Source organism: Heliangelus exortis, chromosome 13, assembly GCF_036169615.1.
Source record: "Heliangelus exortis chromosome 13, bHelExo1.hap1, whole genome shotgun sequence".
Taxonomy (NCBI): Eukaryota; Metazoa; Chordata; class Aves; order Apodiformes; family Trochilidae; genus Heliangelus; species Heliangelus exortis.
Window position 1 is genome coordinate 15,811,853 of NC_092434.1, and position 14,994 is coordinate 15,826,846.

At 38.6% G+C, this 14,994-nt stretch overlaps 1 protein-coding gene and 1 long non-coding RNA gene across 2 annotated transcripts in view; one reads left to right on the forward strand and one right to left on the reverse strand.

Annotated features, from left to right (window-relative positions):
• The window catches only part of LOC139802138 (uncharacterized), a 30,971-nt gene extending 22,951 nt beyond the window's left edge, over window positions 1–8,020 (reverse strand). Inside the window, exon 1 of the long non-coding RNA XR_011728526.1 lies at window positions 7,778–8,020. This is a non-coding gene — a long non-coding RNA (uncharacterized lncRNA). The remainder of the gene's footprint in view (window positions 1–7,777) is intronic.
• Window positions 8,021–8,231: 211 nt separating this feature from the next.
• The window catches only part of SMPD3 (sphingomyelin phosphodiesterase 3), a 93,169-nt gene continuing 86,406 nt past the window's right edge, over window positions 8,232–14,994 (forward strand). The window contains exon 1 of the mRNA XM_071756987.1: window positions 8,232–8,564. The gene's annotated coding sequence lies outside the window, so the exon portion shown is untranslated. The remainder of the gene's footprint in view (window positions 8,565–14,994) is intronic.

Genomic DNA, 14,994 nt, shown 5'->3' on the forward strand with positions numbered 1-14,994 from the left:
TATAGAATATAGAGCATAATCCTTCATCTCTTACACTGAGCTGCCTTTGCATAATTCCTCTCTCAAAACATGTCCTCTATTAAGACTTCATATTAGCTAAAACAGCATGTTGGAAAGAATCCTCCTCGTTTCATCACTGTGCCTACGAAACAGGTCTCAGTGTAGAAAAATTATTCCTTTTTCCAATGGTCCCTGCTCAACTCTGAGCTCTTGATTCATCTTCCAAGTACTATTATTTTATCCCTTCTCCTAGTGTTAGATCATCTTCTACCAATGCCTCTCTGAAGGAAGCTTCATCTGAAAACCTTACCAGTTATGAGCCCTAATGGTCCACACTGGCACAAATCATTTGGAGCCAAGTAGACAGGCGCTGGCTCATTTCAGAGCTGGCTTTGATACTTTGTATTTACATTAATTGTTTCACCATTTGAAACAAATGGTTATTTAGAATTGACTGAGGTAAGAGCTGATACATTGTGCCATTTATATCATCAGTGCCTTTGCCACTCCATCTCAGTAGGTTTTTCTTTGAAGAAGCAAAAATAGCTTCATCAGTGAGAGAAAGAAAATCTTAAAGCTCAGGTTAATCAGCAGCAGTCTGTGAGGAAAACAGCAAAGTACTGAAATCTCCACTTCTGAATAATTTTACTCGGGACGCGGTGAGAGTCGAGCATAAATTAATTCCCAACATCCAGCTCAGTTTTCAGCTAGAATGAATCAATCAAGTACTGAAGATAAAATCCCAGCTCTTTATGACATACTCTGTCAGAGTAGGATGATGAAAGATTAAAAAAAATAAATACATAATTTAAGGCACTAAACATTTTTTTCCTCCACAGGAGATCCATTACCTATGCAATGAAAATCTGTTACTGACAGAGGGACTTGAAATAACCTTATGTTCTCAGTATTTCAAATGCAAGTAATCAACACATAGCAAGGCATATACTCAGTGTCTACACATATTTAGGCATTCTTTGCCTTTTTTCCCCTCTCTCAACCTAGCAAACACATTTGTCAGAACCTGCAGCACCAGTGTTCCTGATATTCCTGATCTACTTTATACATAACCATAACTGCAAATATTTAAAAAAAAGAAAATTCAAATATATTAGAAAACAATCTTAATTAGATTACTGAAGCCACTTCTATTAACAACATTTTTTGTATTATTTAACAAGATGGACAATAAACACAGTGAAGCAAATCTATATGCCCCTCAGTGGATGGTAGGCAGGTTTACTGTTACCCACTTTTACATTGTTTCTGGAGTAACTAGATTTATTTCCTTCTTACAGAAGTATTCTCCCTCTCATCTATCAAATTTCACAAGAACAAATCAATTTTAAAAACCTATGCACTGAAACAAAACAAGATTTTTCAAGCTCTCCATTAACCAAATCCTAAAGAATTTGTCATAAGGGGGCTTTCTGCTTCTGAGTTCCTAGGAGCCATTTCCACTATTACAGGCAAATGAAAACTAAACTCAAATATCTAATGTGGTGGCAAACAGCAGAAGCCAGAAGTATTATTTACTGTGTGAATATATTATGTCAAAACAAAATGCTTATGGGTACAATCTCACTGAAAAGGAATTGGCCTTAGCTGAAGGGCTATTTAAGACACACCATAAAACTTCAGGCCATCACAAGTAGGGGTGGCAGGGAGGGGAATGAGGTAGAAAAAACATTATCCCCAATAGTATCTTGTATTGTCACCAGTACCCAATCACAGAAAATGAGGATTGTGGTACATCAAAAGTAAGAGGAAGAAATAAAAATTTAATCCAAGGTAGAATTAGGCTGTGATGAGTATGTTCCAAAGGTAACTCTAAGATCACTGTGCTTTAGCTAAATAGAATTTACAACTTGCTCTAATCCAGGTGACCTGTGTTATAGAAAATGTGTCCTTAAATCTATGAATATAACATACACTACTCATTCCATTCCTTTGGGAGTTTGACCAGTCTTGCAGAGCCAAACAAAATCTAAAAGGCATCAAAAGGATAGTACAAATTCCAGAGTAATTAGAGCTGATAATGAGTAAAACTGCAGTGGAAAAATAAACTTCTTGTGACCAGTGTGAGCTAGAAAATTTATCCATTATCCTGCTGTATCAAAGCAAATGCCTAAACTTTAAAAATTCCCTAACCCTAATTTAGCAGCTGAACATCCTGAATTCTGAGCAACTTTTCTGAGGAGGACAAAAGCATTTCTTCTTTTAGTGAGAAAACCATCATTATTTAAGGTATAACTTGTGCAGCTCCTAGAAGCTGTAGCATTTTTGTAAAGTGGGATTTTTAGCTGAAGAGAGACTTACTGTAACTTCAAACTACAAATGAGTGGTTTCTTCTAAAGGACCTGTGATACAGCAGTCTGTCAGTTTCTGGGGTAGGGAGCAGTTCACCCTAAAGACAAGGAATAATATGAAATATTATTTTAATATATATAATGCCAATCACTAAAGCAGCACCCTGACAAAGAAGCATAAGCTATTCCTGGCTCATCAGGACCATGTTTCCAGCTAAGTGAGAAAGGGATTGAGGACAGAAAAGTTCAGTCTTCTAAAAATGTTGATACTAAAAGAGGAAGTATTAGAAAATTCTTTTATCACTTCATACTAGAAAAGCATATACTTTCCTATGCTAATCAATTAAGGGACTTTCCACTGCACTGCAATCTCTATATCTCAAATGGTTCATCTCTTTAACACTTACCAAATTATTAAACTAATCCTCATAGCTCTACAACAGTCAAAAAAAAAAAACCCCAAAAAATCTTTGTAAAATGGTATATGCAATGACTCTAGAATTGGTCACCTTTACTCTAGTCTCTTCCATACTCTGAATGATTTTGCTGAATTGTGGGCAAATACTCTAATTTCTACACCCTTTGCTGTAAGAAAAGAATAATGTGCACAATCCTTTGCTGTGACAAACGATCTCAGATACTTTATTCAGACTTAGAGGTGGCTTAAATTCCTTAATAATTTATTTCAACAAATCACTGAGTGCATGTTACATGAACTCTTTCATTTGCCTTTTTTTCAGGATCTGCACAAATATCATCTTCCTGCTGTTGGCCTAGGTGTGCCATGGAGAACAGAACCATGAAACATGTTGGCTGTAAATCATTAAGATAGACACAAAACATGTAAACACCAAATACTACATGAGCTATATCCTTTACAGTAGAAAAAAGAAAACCTGGACATTGACCACAGAAAACTTAAGGAGCCATAATTTTTCCAGAGGATGTTAAAGCCTGACATCCCAGGCAACTTTTCTGTAGTGCTTCTGGAAGATGGCCTGAAGGCAGGCAATTTTGATGTCATAAAAATAAAGAAATCATTTTTTTTACATAGAGACCTGTCCTATGGTCTATCAAGACTTCCCTCATTATCTTAAAGTGGTAAAGCAGCCTCAGCAGGGGAAGATTTGAGTTTTGATGATGGATCTTTTGGTTGTTGCAAAAACAAAGCCTCGAGTGCAATCACACTGTGTCTTCACACAACTTTTTACCAGTTTCAACTGAATAGAAAATAATTTATTCACCTAGGTGCAAATATGAAATCATCATATCAAAGGAACTGATCTGAGGGTTAACAGTATATTAAATAGTTGTGTTTTCTGGAAGATAATTGGAATGGCTATAAATAAGCAACTTCTTAAGACTTTTGAAAAAAAAAGACAATTATAAACTCATCAATAAATGAGTACATTAGAAGGAAAGAACATATGGAACATAAATCTGAGAAGTAGGATGGTTCTGCAGCATTAGAACAAGAGTCATAAGTTTTCTTCTGCTTGTCTCAATATTCATAGTCTTCTGCTGTAACTTTTTCTAGAATACATAGATCTATAAGCTGACCTTAATTAAAGCTTAATGATGTAAAAATGTGCAGTTTTCTCATTTCTCATAGCTCCCTGTAGAATGATAGTTCTTCTTTCCTCTTGCTTCAGAAGTCAAAAGCTCTCTTTGTTTGTTATGATTTCTCAGGAGATCAAGGAAGACAGAAATTACACTGTCATGACCGCAGCTCTCAATGTTTTCTTTGAAACCATGGCATCTCAGATTTCAGATTTGGTTTTGAGTGCTTGCTAGTGACACACATCAATGCAGCTCCAAGAAAACAAAATTATATAATAAGTCACTGCAGAGTCCAAATTAAAGATCAGATAATTGATCTGAATGGCAGGTCTATCTATAGCAGTGGGATTGAATTGCAAGCCTTGCTTCTCCCTAAACTATCAGTACACTCTCTCGTGGTCTCAGTTTCACTCTTCATTGCTTAAATTAAAAGATCAAAATACATGAGTTAGCAAAGATGTTTCAGACCACATTAATCTCTGAAATGACTCCTCTAACTTGATAGATTAAGGGTAAACTTTTTTGTTTAAAAATGAAGTTTAAAATAACAGTAATCCTAGTAAATTCAGAATCAGAAAAATAAAGCTTAAGCAACAACAAGAAATTACAGATTAAAACATTTCCTTGCTAGCTGCTGGATCTATGGATGCCACAAACTGAGAAAAGTACAACTGGCTTAAACTAGTATGTCATGGTCACCACCAAAATTTAATTTCCATGGGTTGGGAAAGCTTACAAACTGGTTTCTTTGTGACAAAACTCAACATACTCACAAAGAAGATGGTGACAATTATCATGAGCACAGGGAAACTCCTCTTGCATACTAAAGTAAAATTTTACAAAGCAGCATAGAGATGTTTTTTTCCCTGTTAGTTAATTTTAGATCAGTTTGTTTCAAGCTGTATTTTGGTGCCTTGAGTACAACAGAGCCTGTACAGCTGCTACTCAGACTCCATTTCATTGTAAAAATTATTTCAAAACTAAGAACTGAAACTAATTGATATCCTATCCTAAACAGAACTTTGGCCCTACTTTAATCATTAATGGACCACCCATCACAAGAAGAAAGATGTCATCATATCACAGCTACTACCAGAACAGTGGTCAAAATCCTATAGATGAACAAGGTTGGCAAACTGTAGTAGCCAGACCAGACAAGAACTCAGTGAACTTCTTGCTGAAAGAAATACTTTGCAACTTTGAAAGATCTAAAGAAATCTATTTCAGCTGAACAGTCCAGCTTAAAAAGAAAGTATGAATCAACCAAGGTTATCAACGCCACTTGAATGATTTCTGATAATCTCTAGGATTTAAAGAGCCTTTTATATACATAAACCAATGCAGTGTCATACAAAAATGCCTCATCTACCTCATTTACTTCCACTTAGGCACATGTTAGCTGGAAGAATACCATGCTGATGCAGCACAATTGCTGATATCCAAGCCAGATGAACAGACCAAGCACTCACACTGAAGGAAAGCATTCACTTACACAGCGTTGAACAAACAGAACACTAACGCATAATCCTTAAATCCTTGGAAGTGCACCCTCAAAGTGAGCTAAATTTGGGTTTCTATATTCCTGCTATCTCCCTTTTGTAAGGGAGGTTTATTTCAGCACCTTCCCTCCTACCAGCATGAGCATGTACCAAAAAGCACAGCCACAGTGCTGCATATGCATCAGTACCAGAGCAGCAGCAGGTTGGAAACTTCTGATCATAGATGACTGGATTTTGTCATCCACTTCCTAGGACATAAGTCTAAGTTTTTATTGGCTTGCATATTTTAGAGTCCATTTGTACTTGAGTAAAACCAAAACCCAGTTCTGTGTAGCGCTCTTCCTGGTTTTAAAATCAATTTTTGAAAACCACAGATTCTCACTAAATCTTTAATAGGTCAGGTGTAGTATGTGTGGAAGTGTATGTTTGAGATTTGGCAAGTGGACAGATGAGGCAAAGTGTTACTGTGAAACCTGACTAAGCTTTGTCTGGCTAGTCTACAAAAATCCTCTAATGTTAACCTCAAGAAAACAGTTACTGCAGTAACAGTTCATGCCAAGTGGGTATGAGCCAAAAAGAGGGTAAGGGAATACATGACAGAAGTCAATACCTTAATTGTTTTTAAAAGATTCTAATTCTACACAATAATGCAACCAGTTCTGCACTAGAACCTAGTAAGACATACTGTGTACAGCAATTATTCAAACTTAAAATGATTTGAATTACAAAGGCTTCAGAAATTTCCGAACTTGGATGTCCACGTGTAGGCAGCTTGATGTATGCCTAAGTATATAAAATAACAGTTTGGCTTTTCAAATATGCTAAGTAAAAAATAAGTTAAGCCTTACAAGGCAATAAAAAAGTTAATCTTGCATAAATTTAAACTTGTTGAAGGGTTTTTAAAAAGTGGCAAATACTTAAATTTCATTTCCCAAATCACAAAAAGAATTATATTTTAATGCTCTTGTATTAAAAAGTAACATAATAAGAGGCTTTATACTCCACCATTAATAAAACATTAACCAAAACAATAAAACCACTCATAACATCATTGAAGTTGTCTTCTAAACCCCCAAACATCCAATTCAAATGAATAATGAAAGGCTTCAGCACAATTTTTATGCTTACACTGTTTGCTTATAGATCACCTAATTTCCTCCTAGGGCTAATGTGGAAACTGGAAGCTGCTACCATACACAATCAATAATCCTCCCAGAAGCTTAGTTTCAGATCTAGGAGACACTGCCAAAAGTAGGCAGACAGAAATTAAATTCATTTGGGCTTCTTGTTTGTTTGTTTTTCTAAGAAGAAAGCAAAGCAAACATCTCCCAGCACCTCTCATTTAGCTTCCTGCCTTTTCTTTGTGGAAGATGACATTCAGATCTTCTAAAGCTTTGTTTGACTGCCTGGACCCTATTGATACAATTTGAAATTGGAGAAAAAGCAGAGGTAGTGAGGATGAACCATGACATCTGCCATTCTTTCACTTAATAAAACATTTGGAAGCATAATTGGGTAATTCTTAGACAGAATGATCTGTGATCCTTCCATATGTCTAATTAAATGTTTACTAAGCCCCATCAATAACAATGTGGAAGTGCAACAAACTGAAAAGAAGCAACACATTGAGGTATCTGCAGAAAATAACATTAGTAATCTTTTCTTTCTTTCCATCATAAGGCAGATGAACTGCTGAGATAATGCTGGAATTTCACTGAAATTGGGAAGAAATTTAATCTTCTATCTGGGTTTCCCTGACTCTGTCATACGTGTGGAGGAAAATGGGAGTCACCGTCTGCAGAGTAAGCAGACTGGTTGCTGCTGACAACAGCTCACTACAGCTGCTGTTAGCAGAAACCAGGATCCGTGAATCGAGTTATTCAGCTGTACTTGAATGGCTGACATCTGCCTGTGTAAGATCTTCAAGAAATTTCACACTTGATATGATAAAGACACTTCTGTAACAAGGAAGTCAAATAGCATGAAGCAGAGATAGTAGGGACATGCATGCATCCCTGACATACAGGATTCTATAGGAAAGTTTCCAGTGTCTTTCAATACTGTATAATCAAGGTGAGAGATTGGCTGGTTCTCAGCCTTCTAAATTAACTTGTTTACCCTAACTCCTTTTTTCAAACAGATCTTTAAAGATTCCTTTATGATGGTCATTATCAAAAGAGTAAATTAACTCTGTATTGAAGACACTGAATAGTGACTTTTGATGAAAAACTAAACACAAATCTGTTTGGAAATACTCTCTGAAGAGTCCTGTATAAACACTTATGTATTACAGATGCCTTTCTGTGAGCAATTGGGTTACAGTATTTTTTGGTACAATTTTTCTAATGCATTACTTTTGATTAGTAAGGCAGAGCTCTGTCTCTGCTCATCTTCTTACATGTATCTTACAAGTTTATGGATCTTGGTGCAGGGGAGGGAAGAAGTACAGTTTCCAGAATTAGAATCATATCCCTTTTTTTTTTTTCTATTCCCTAAAAAAACCCAACCCTAACGCCGTGGAAAAGCTATAGTTTCCCAGGCTTTTGTTAAAAGCAACAAAAAACAGTCAAATATTTTAAGAAGCCTTCCCGAAAGCTCAACGACCCCCGGCGAGGGGCAGCCCCGGCACGCCTGTTGGCCGGGCGGGCGGAGCTCTGCTGCGGGAAACCCCGACGCGGACCCACACCGAGGGTGAGGCGAAGGCCGCGGGTCCCGGGCGGGTCGCAACCACCGCCCGTGTCTGCGTGGGTCACCACCCGGGACTACAACTCCCGGCCTCCCCCGTGGCAGAGCCGTCTCCTCCGGCCGCAGGGGCGGCTGGGAAGCGTGGTCATTCCCGCCCTTTCTGCTCGGCCCCCGCCCGCGGGCCGGGTCCCCGCCTGCGGCGGGAGCGGGGCGGGGCGGAGCGGCAGCAGCGCCGCGCAGCGAGGCGGGAGGCGGTGCGGCCATCCCGCGCCCAGGGGCGGGGAGCGCGGAGCCGGCCCCGCCCGCGGCGCTGTTCAGAGCCCAGGTGCTGAGTCTCCGCCCGGTTCACGGAGGCTCCGGCGGCTCTCCCTTCCCGGCGCTCCCATCCCACCGCCGCGATGGCTCCGGCGCTCAGCCGCCTCCGCCAGGCGCTCTGAGCCGCCCTCCGAGCGCGCCCCGGTGTGGATGCAGCATCTCCAGGCGCCCCTGGCTCCGCGGTGGAACGCAGCAGGTAAAGCAAACGCCTCCCCGCCCATCCGCATTGCATCCCCCCCCCATTTCGGTGCTTGCGAGGCCCGGTTCGAGGGGCTTTTTCCGACCCGAGAGCCGGAGGCTGACAGAGACGCGAGTTGTCTGGCGGGGAGCGAGCACCGCGAGGTGGACCACAGGGAACAAAGCGGCGCAGTGCTTATGGTTTTTAAGTAGTTTCGTTATTTTAATTTCCGGGGGCTGGGAAGGGGAAGAGAAGAAGAGAGATGGCTGGTTAACTGCAAATACCTGTGCTTAGTTAGGTGCTGGGAAAAACATCACCTAAATTTACTCGTTTGGTCTTGAAATCGTGTATGTCATACAGGTAAGGCAGTGCTGTAGTCCAGACCGCAAAATGGTTTCCTTGAGTACCCTTCCTAAGCGGTAGTGCTTGTATGGATTTTGCTCAGCAATAATTCCTGACTTATTTCTCTGTCAATTACTAGCTCCAACAAAGAGCTAGGACAAGCAGTAGAAGGTTAGAGGAAAAACTAGCATATGCGGTGGTTCTGTGAATAGGTATTAGAAAAGGGGAGAGAAAAATTCCACTGTATTTAAGGCCAAATGACAAGTTACATCCTATTTGAAGTCACTGACAGCCAAGCATAGTGCTGCTATGCCTAATGCTTCAGGCTTCCTCTTAGTGCTGGACGATAAATAGGAAATTGAGCTAATGTCTTAAACATGCATAATCAAGCAGCAAGTGTTCTTAACTGCTTGTATGTTCAGTAGCTGCTTCTGTTGTCAAAGGAGTAGTGAATATTCCTCAGCTACCAAATACTGTATGTTTCACCCTAGACAGAGTGGGCTGCAACTTTATTATTATTGTTTATTAGTAATACAGGCTAACTTACTATTTCTTAGAGTGGCATGGAAGAGGGGAGGCTGGAAAAACAGAAATTCAGCACTTTTCTTAGGCATACATAGTGGGAAAAGTTTAATCTAGGACACCGCATGCAGCCAGCCCAGGAACTTGCAGTTTCTGTGCTGATTTTGGCAAGAAATGAAGAACCAAACTAAGATTTCTTCCTTTAGAAAACCAAATGCAATCTGATTAGCATCCTCTCAACACTTCACTTCTGCCCTGTATCAAGAAAGAACTTCTTTGTGTATATGGCATCCTCTGCTTCCCATGTTACTGTCCTTTATTAAACCAGAGAAAGATCCCAGAAAGGCAACTGCTGGGATCAGTAAGGTAGAGTTTTAAAAGCAAGCTGATGGGATTTTTATCAGTTCCCACAGCAAACATTCTCCAATCCTGATAAAAACTTAATATTTCTATTTAATTGACTTGCTTTTTTTTTTTTTTAATACTAATGCTTTTGAGGTTTATGTGTGTAATTAATTTCCAAGATAGCATGCATTCAATAGATAGCATGCATCCAATTTGTTAGGCTGTAGTTTAACAGCTTTTGTGTTTTACTCTAATAAAAACAAGTTGAACAGATTTTGTATCATCTCGTAGTCACCACACACCCTAAAACTCTTCTTCCAATGGGGACCTTAGACATGCAGGGGAATAACATCCAGCGAGTCAGAGTAGCCTTTTAGGAATCAAGTTAGCAATTATAATACCATATTACTGTAAAATTAAAAATCAATTCACCCATATGACTGTATGCAAGACAAAATCCCCAACCCCCCCGCCCCTGCCAGTAGAATTAAAAGATTTCCTGGCACAGCTTCTCCCTACCTCTGCACCATAGAAGCCTCAGAGCATGTGATCAACTATGTGTGATTTAAGCTGCTATTGAATTTTTTCCATGGGGAACAATTACTATGGAGTGACAAGTCAACCATTTTGATTTTAACAGATCCAGCTCTGTTTAGTGATGGTAACCATAGCATACACTGCCTAACCCAGCCTGAATATCTCACTGTGGCAGTTTGCTTCTAATTTTAAAGGACACTGATAAACCTTAAAATATGTTCTCATTTTTGGGTAGGAATGAAAGAGGCTTAATACTAGAAAAGCACAGTAGACATTTCATCTGTGTATTTTCAGTTGCTGCTGCCTTTAACAGCCCTTGAGAAACCACTAAAATATCAGAAGAGCTAAGCAGCATACTCTGACCACACCCCAACATTGCCATAATTCATATACCAAGAGACTCTGTGCTTGCTGCCACATTCATATTTTCACCTGGTCAGTTAAGACAAAGACAAAGCTGCTTTATGCTACTGGAGCTCGTGCTGCATGCTTTTAACAGAGCAAATGATCTGCTCTTTCCAAAACATTTAAAAAGGACCTGTTATCCTGACATTGTTTACAGTAAAGGCTATTGCAAATATAGCATTTATACTCATTACCTACATGTCAGCTTCAGCAATAAACAATCAATAATTTTCTGATGCAGGATCCACTCAGACTTTCCCTGTTCAGTTACAATTAACTGAGCACACTACAGTAAATCTCAAGTTGCAATCTCTTTCTGGAAGTGTTTAACTTCTATAGTAGATTGCACTACACTTAAGTAAAAGTCTATTTGTCAAAAAGACTTGCACAAAAAAATTGGAAATATTTTTAACAATAGAAAAACTCTTATGATCACACTGTACAGCAATACAGTAAGTGTAGGGTTTTTTCCTTTTTTAAGTTTAAAAATCTCCTCATAGGCACAACCTGTACAAATATTCTATAGTTAAAAATCAACACGTGATATTGAAAAGCAGAGAATAGTACTTTATTACTGCTATCTGTACAAGAGTGACAAGACACAACTTTGAGAAATAAAGTACTCTGTATTACCAAAAATATCTTTTAATATGCTGTTCTGTTTTCTGGATTGTGCTGAGATAGCCTATGATTTTGTATAGCTCTAAAAGGAGAAAAAATAATTTACGTATTGTATGGTGCCAATTTGCTGCTTGAATTCTAGCAATACTTGGCATTAAGTATAACTAGACATTTAGTTAGTCTGATACTCCTAAGTCCACCCTTCAAAGATGATATTTAAATGTACAGTGCAATAAGCAGTTACTGAACTGCTTCTTCTTAGAAGAAAGGCTGCCAACTTAACACGAGTAATCCCAGTGACTCACTTCAAGTAGCAGGTAAATAGTCTCAGTAATTTTTGAAGCTATAGCTTCTAATTTGCAAATACTTCACTATATTTTCCTCCTTGACCAAATTCTCTCCACTTTGTTTCTAGTGCTTGGGATGGGGGTAGGAAGCAGAAGATGATGGGACAGAGGGTAAACCCTGCACATACGGTTGTTTTAATCCCCTGGGAAGTCACAAGATTTTGGCAGTTCCTGAATTACTCATACAAATACTGCCCCTTGGTGGCTACATTGTCATGGCCACTCAGATTTTACTCTAAAATCAGGCAGAATGCTGCCATACCGTGATGAAGTGACAAACAAAACAGGCTCTTCTGTTAAAGCAGGAGTAAACAACTTCATGATTATGGAAAATATGAGTGAAGGTGAGAGAGACTGAGGTCTCTACCTTGATTCTTTAACAAGTATACATAAAGAACAGGAAGAAAGCACTCTGTGTGAGCTGACCCCAGTCTCCTTAATGGCAGTGGATGCCTGGGCAGCATGCCTGCTGTTCTGTCTGTGTGATGACTATTCCCTCTGGCTGCTGGCCTACTAGGCTTCAACTTAAATGCTACATCATAGTTTGCATTCTTCATTTAACCCACTGTTCTTCAGAGAGCACAGATGATGTGCCTGGACAAGAACCTGGTTTTGAGAAGTGCAAAAAGTAGCTTATTCTCTCATTCTTCAGGTTAGAAAGGTACATTTTTCTTTTATTTTCTTTGGTTTTATGTTTTATTTTCCATGTGTGTTTTGTTTTTTAAACCTCTTGCTACTTGTCCTCAAAAAATGTTACTTGACAAAATTCATAAATACAGTTCTCTTAGGTATTCCATATGAAACACACCAGACCAAACTATTTAAAATTTCTGTAACAGGCAGAATTTCCACTAGCTTCCATTTTAGATGCTTACACAGTTGTCTTTAGATGTGGACTTAAGGTATCTCGGACATTATAAAAGAAAAGCCATCTGTGCACAACCAAAATTCCACTGACAGAAAGTTTGGTCTCTGTCTGTCCACTTAGCTTTCTCCCTGCTGATGGGGACTTTTCTTGCTTACTTTTGCAGTTAGAGAGCAGCTCTGGTGACACCCTTTGGTATCTTAGCTTTGAAAGTGCATTACAATTTCAGCATCACAAATACAGAGCAGATAACCACCCAAACTGGCATCTTAAAAACATGGGAAATGATTCTTAAAGGTCCCCTTTGTTAACATTCCTACATCTGTTGAAATTTGCACTTTGGAAACCAGCACGTGACTTGTGAACAAGATTTAACAACTTTGTTCAATTAACAGATTATTCTTCAGATAATCAAGAGGAAGTTTAGTCCAGAAAAATGTCACCAGAGAATGGGCTCCAATTAGACAACATAAGCTGCAAAATTCTGGTTTAAACATGAAATACATCAAGGCTTAGACTTATATCATCATTGTCTTGTGGGAAAAATACCACAAACTGCACCATGAGCTCAGTGCATACTGCAGAAAGCATGTCTTGGGCACTGTTCCAGGTAGTTGAATGCTGTCTCAAAAAATACATTTTAAGGAAGAAGTTTAACTTGTGTTTACTGTACAATCACACCAACTCCCCCACTCCCTTGTTAGCTAAAAGAAATCAACTTGAGCATTATTCTATTACTGTTACCTAATTTCAAAATTTTAGCATATACAGCTCCTTAAATCTGAAAGCTGAGATGATAAATGCAAGACAAGTATTTTCTCTATGGTACTTATGACTTTTGTCAATTACTGTAACTCAAGAACAATCTATTTCAGTATTAACAATAGCAAAAATAACCTCTAAAGTGACAAGCTGTATCTGCCACTCAAAAGTACACAAGCTTTTAATATATTTTTAAAACTGACTGAAGGAGAAGAGAAAGAATCACAGGATCCCATCTGTCCCACTTGACTATTTCTAAATAAATTAACATTCAATTAAGAAGAGTTTAGCTTCAACACAGGTTTTGGTGTTTTTTTTGTTCACTCCCATCTATACAGTGCTTCAAGTACAGTAGAAGCTATTCACTGTTAAGCAGTATGTCTTGCTTTACTCTCCTCACTGTCAAAAGAGGAGCTGAATAGTCACTTTACTCCCTTCAACAAAGAAAGGTTGGGACAAGGGGTTAAAAATCCATAGATTCCTGTAAGGTAACTAGAAAGAGGCTAGCAAAAAGATTCATGATCACTGCCCTCAGGAAGTTGTGAAACTTTGTTTTCTTTCTTTACTGGATGGAGAAAAGGCAGAGTTTAACCCTGCCTAGGAAGAGATAATATTATCTTTTAAAAATTAGCAGCTATCAGTTATGGGGCTGCAGCTTTCTATAGAGGCTACTCCACTTCTCCTATATTGCTAAGAAGAACTATCACTGATATTGAAAACAATGGGAAATCCTGTTTCGGTGAGAAATGACAAGTGAAGATACATTAATATAGAGAGTGTGTCCTGAAACACTTCAAATACTACAGACTGGAAGAAAAACTAATCATGGCCTGACTCCTCAGCACAGTCACTTTTGTGAAATCTGTACTTCCAGACAGATGAGAAATCAGAGTTTCGTAGCTTCTTCTACAGAAGCACTTCATCCAGCTCAAAGCTGAACTTCACTGATGACTAGAAAGGATAAGGAGAGTCTGGAAAATACAACATAGACAGAAGCCCTATCCAAGCTAAAGAAGTGGCAGAGACCAATGAAGAAAAATAAGAATCTTGTTAATTTTACTAATTCTGTGCAGGCTGGGACATGTTAGTAAATCTATTCAGAGGGTATAAAGATGTTTGTGTTCTGTTGTTCCTGAGAGAGAGGAAAGAAAGGTAAAATTAATATTGGAATCCTTTAGTGCCTCTTCAAGAAAGGGAGTGAGATACTGATAATTAGTGCCCATAATTAATGCTTGAGCATAAGGATGCATATGTTGCTGACACACAGTGGAGATGAGTATTCTTGCTTATCATAAAGGATGTATATAACATGACTTTTTCAGTATGTGCCCTTCAAACATGGCAAAACAATGCAAAAGTAAAGATGACTGCATAGTCTAAAAAACACCACTTCATTTTTCCTAATTCTGGGGAAATTTTTCCTATCCTGATCGTGATAAAGTGGAATTATGTAGATTATTCTTGCTGCCAGGTTATCAGCTATATTATAAGCACTCTTGTGAAAGAACAACATACAATAAAAATCAAGCACAAGTTGGCTGCCACAGACTGGCAGACCTAATTCTATGTGTATACTGCTGCAAATGGTTGGGCATATCTTGGGTATAAAAAGATTTTTATTCATTGAGAAGGCCCTGAATTTGTCATTTCAGCTTCCTTGTTAAACTATTAATTTTCAAAAAACATGAGCAACAGAAATAGA